Source organism: Rhododendron vialii, chromosome 3a, assembly GCF_030253575.1.
Source record: "Rhododendron vialii isolate Sample 1 chromosome 3a, ASM3025357v1".
NCBI lineage: Eukaryota > Viridiplantae > Streptophyta > Magnoliopsida > Ericales > Ericaceae > Rhododendron > Rhododendron vialii.
Genome location: NC_080559.1, coordinates 36,147,340 through 36,152,500, shown reverse-complemented (window position 1 = coordinate 36,152,500; position 5,161 = coordinate 36,147,340).

Here is a 5,161-nt window from a genome sequence, read left to right as displayed (position 1 = left end):
CACTTGGTAAAAACCTTCATGGGGTCTCGCCATAGCGAAAATTCATAGAGGGGGTGACTGTGAAAAATGGGTATACTTGGAGGGGTGTCTAGGTAAATAACTCTTTACAATATTAAGGTTGCATTTTTGTAAACTTATTTGTCCAGAACTTCTTAACTTCTGGTTTAGTTTTTATTTTTTATTTTTCATAACTTCTTGTTTAGTTTTTTATCGTAATTTTTAGGGTTAATCATTCATCTCGACGAGATGAATTGGAAAAGTATTTTAAAATTTGGACCGATGTTAAAAAAAAGTAAATATAAGATGACACTTTAGACTAAAAAAATAGCTATTTGATACTTTTTCGTCTAAAGTAAACTTTTCTTTTTTTCTTTTGATCATTATTTTTTACTTTTCAGACTCCTCTCGTCGAGACGAATAATTACTCCAAAAAATATGACGCAAATCTGACAAAGATTTTAAAAAGATGAAAAAACACACAAAACGAAGAAAAAAATAACGTTTACATAACAAGAACCAAGCCTAAGTGGGTGTTTACGCGATTTTTTTTATTTTCAGATTTTGAGATTTTAACTTTTCAGAATCAGTTTGGAGTGTTTACCAAAAATACTAGATAACAAATTCTCAGATTCTATAGATTTTGAAAAGTCAAAATATGAACGAAAATTTTAAAATCCCAAAGCTGGGTTTGGGGCCGTTTCCACTATTTTTTTTGGGTGAACAATTTGTGTTAAAATTGCATGTTGTTCACACTAATCAACAAGTTTTGGCATTTTCGCATCTTGTTCACACTATTCCACTCACAATCAATAACCGAAATTGCATCTTGTTTACACTAATTAAGAATTTATTAGTTAGTGTGAACAACTAAAAACTTGTAATCAACAAATTCACACTAACTTATTCATTAGTGGAACTTGAAAGAATGACTAAATTCGGTGGCGGACCAAGATAAATATTTATTGCTACTCGCAAGGTCCGAAGAAGAGACGATATTGTATGTATGTGTGCAGCCACCGTTTATTTTGTACAGGCAATCTTAAAAATGATTGATAACTTGAAATTTTACGAATTTTTCACCACAAATATAGAAATTTTAAGAATATTTTTTCACTCAAAGAACTTGCAAAAGCCAATTCTATAAAAATTTTGTCGAATTAACCTAAAAATTAGTAATTAATGCTGGTGCATTTGGAGTTGTGCAAGAGCCCAAGTCCATGCACCCCTGGGACCACCTGTGACAGAATTTTTTAATCAAAGACAATAAAGTTTATAGATTTTGGATTTTAAAAGTGATACATTTCTCAAGTTATGAAAACGATTAATAGCAAGTAATGAAGAAAAAATGCAAGGGAAATAGACATATTGGTTAGGGTCTTCACGGAACTTTCTCATCATTATTCTCAAGAGATCAAAATTTTTTTCACCGGCAGCGAAAAACTCCACTTTTCTACTACCATCATTTTCGGTTCTACTGTATGTTTATTATTGATATGAATCGTTCATCTTATAGACTCCACATAAGAGTGTATCAATGCAAAAAATACACTTGATCAGACATCGATAGGAATATCAAAAATTGAATTTTGCTTTGTAAAATGAACCGTTTATCTTTATTATTATTGACAGAAATTAGATCGTCAGTTTTATAAACTAAAATTCAAATTTTGAGATATCTATCGACTTCCGATCAAGCTAATTTTTTGCATAGCAATGTACTATACTGCGGGTATTAAAATATGAACGATTCAGATCACAACAATAGACATTCGATGGGGCCCATAATAAATGATAGTAAAAAAGTGAGATTTTACACCAGCGGTGAAAGAATTTATTCTATATATATTCTCAACCTTCAGCCCCTTCAACTTCCCCCAAAACATGCGTGTTTGGTTGAGAGTTTAGTTTAGTTTAATTTTGGTAGTGGGTGGAGAGAGAAATGTTTGGTTGAGAGTTTAGTTTAGTTTAATTTTGGTAGTGGGTGGAGAGAGAAATAGAGTAATGATTGAAGATAGGGGTAATGATTGGTAAGAGATAGAGAGAGATGTGAAAGTAATAATTGAAAAAATAGGGTAATAATTAGAGAAAGAAGTAGGGTAATGATTGAAAAACAAAACTAAAACAAAACTAAAATGGCAAACGAACAAAGCCGCGCTAGCGCTGTAGCTGAAATAATCCAAAGAGATTAAATTGATTAATGCTTTCGCCGGTGGTAGAAATTAAGGATTTTCCACCACCATTATTTTGGGTTCCATAATGCGTTAATTGTAGATCTGAACCGTTCATCTTATAGGATCCGCATAGTAGTACTTTTATTCAAAAAATTAGTTTCACCAGACATCGATATGTATATCAAAATTTAAATTTTGCTTTGTAAAAGGGTGGTCATGGACAGTTTAACTTGACAGAATCAAACCGTTCATTTTATAAACTAAAATTCAACTTTTGATTGATCTATTGATATCCAATTAAACTAATTTTTGGCGTGAATATACATTATGGACCCTATAAACTAAACAGTTCGAATTATAACAATCAATGCATGGTAGAGTCCATAATGGGCGGCAGGGGAAAACCCTTAGTTTCCATCGCCAGAGCAACCTACTCCTCGATCCTTGTTTTACTAACCTTCACTTATCAAGATCACCCACCGCTCTTATCATTCACGAATTGGGTGTCTCCCTCCCTGATTCTGACATTCTCAAACTAGTTGAACTTCGAGACGAATCCGACGACCACTATCTTTGCTACGATCCAGCGATGAAATTCGATCTCAAAGTTTACTTCCCGCATGGTAAGATTCTTTTGGTTGGGTCCGTTAACGGGTTGTTGTGTTTTTGTGATTACCAAAACGACTCTCTTTTCGTATGCACCTTAAAACCTAAACCCAAAACGAGTCTCTCTTGTTTATGGGTTTGGCTTGAGCTCCATTTATGGCCAATACAAGCAAGTGCAGATTTTACTGAAGGAGCTTTCTGATTCGGCTTCAAGGAATTGAAGGGAAACGATTTTTGGGGAGACGTTATTCGGTGGATTTGAGGGGAATTCTGGGGTTACGATTTTACAGATGGAGGAAACGATGTCCTACTGTCCAAAATTTTGCCAAATCACCAAATTCATTAGCATTTTCCGTTCAAATTTGACAGAGTATTGAAATCAGTTAGAAATTAGAAGGGTAAAATTAAAATGGGAGATTTAGTGGGTGGTCCAGTATAACAGTTTTCTAAACCTTTGGGTCCACAATGTAATTTTGTAATACATCCAGTCCCCACGCGAGTCGTAAAGACAAAAATACCCCCGTTTTTTTTTTTTACAGCAATACACTCTGTAACTTTCTCAAAATCAATCGACCTACTGTTCATCTGTTCACATCGGAGAAGAAGCGAAGAGACGACTACTCACATCGGATAAGCTCAACGGAGAAACTCAACAGTTGGTTAATCTCTGCCTAGAACGCAAACGTCTGGCCATTCTCTCTCTATTGTTCCTCAGAAATCGAGTTTTTCAAAACCTAGAGACAAGACGTATCAGGTAACAGTTAGTTTTTGAAAATCGTGATCTTTCTCCGTGAACTCATCAGCAACTCCTACGATTTAGGTTTTTGAGTGCCTTTGTAGAGTTTAGGTTTTTAGGGTCACATTTTAGGGGTTTTTAGTGCCTTGTACGGTTTTGAGTCCCTTCCTTAGGGTTTTACTCAACAACTGCTATTGTCAACAATGTAGATTACCTTTTGGCGGATTTGAAGCTGAAAAATTCATCGTGACATCTCTGAATTTCACATTGTGCAAACTCTTGCAAGCCTTGTTGTACTGACAGTCACAATGAAGAAGAAAAGTATGCATAATAGTTTTAAATTCAGTTTTCATTCATCATTATGTACACTATGCATCAGCAAAGTTTGTGTGTAGATTGGAAAGTTTATGTGTAGACTGCAAATTTGTGTCTAGATTGCAAAGTTTGTGTGCAGAGTGCAAAGTTGATATCTAGACTGCAAAGTTTGTGTGGAGAGTGCAAATTTTGTGTCTAGAGTGCAAAGTTTGCGTGTAGAGTGCAGAGCTTGTGTCTAGACTGCAAATTCCATCAGCTGTCCCAAAAAAACTTTGTTTGTAGACTGCAAATTTTGGAATTTAAGTTTAGAATTTTACTGAAGTTTGTGGTGCTTTTTTATTCTTATGTTCTTCTTTGAGATACATAATTTAATGTTTTTCATGAAGGGAGAACACACAAGGAAAACTCATATTCTGTCATTTAAAGCAGTTTTGTTGGAACGAACTTGTTATGCCTTAAGGTGAATGAGAATGAAGGACTTTAACTTTGATTAGTCTTAGTATTGAGAGAAGAAGAGTTTAGATAAAAAGTGTAGATTTTGGCCCGATGAAGTATTATGATTTAGGGAGTTTAATGACTTTGAGGAGAAAGGAGAATGTTACAAGTTCTTGCCTACTAGGTGGTTAGTCTTACATTTCTACTTCCACAGGTTAAAAACCCATTTAGTCTAATTAGTCTCTCCCTGATTCAACACTTTGAACTTGGCTTGGAAAGTTTTCAACATTTGATGCCTGCCAACAACACAAAATATCAATATTGCATTTAACATTGCCAACAACATTTGATGCCTGCAAACAGCAAAGCCGGTCATTTAACACTGTTAATCAATATTGCATTTACAAAGATACAAAACTACAATTGCTGCACAAGTATTCTTTTCATCAATTGAAATTTTGAACTATGGACCAAGTTTTACACATCACAATTTCTGTCGTGTCCTCCATGTGTGCCTAGAGTGTTCCCAAATCCCAGTAAAACAAGTACAATTAGAAACTAGACACTTAATTTGGCGTGTTTGACGTGTGTCAAGAGAGTGTCGTGTCCATATCCGACGCGTGTTAATAATTGAACAAAATTGTAGAACGTCATTTCAATCCTCCTCCTCCTCTGTTGGTTAACAGTGTTAATTGAACAAAACCGTAGAACCGTAGAGAAAGTATTATTCCAAACGGTATTATGAAATTTCATTAATCAGTGTTAGAGAAAAGGGGCAAGAGTGCCAGGCAATTAACACTGTTAATTAAAGGAGAAAGTTATATCATAATATTAATTAACAGTGTTAAATGACCAGCCTGAATTGATAGCCCTTTTTTTAAATGATTTGATCTTCTCT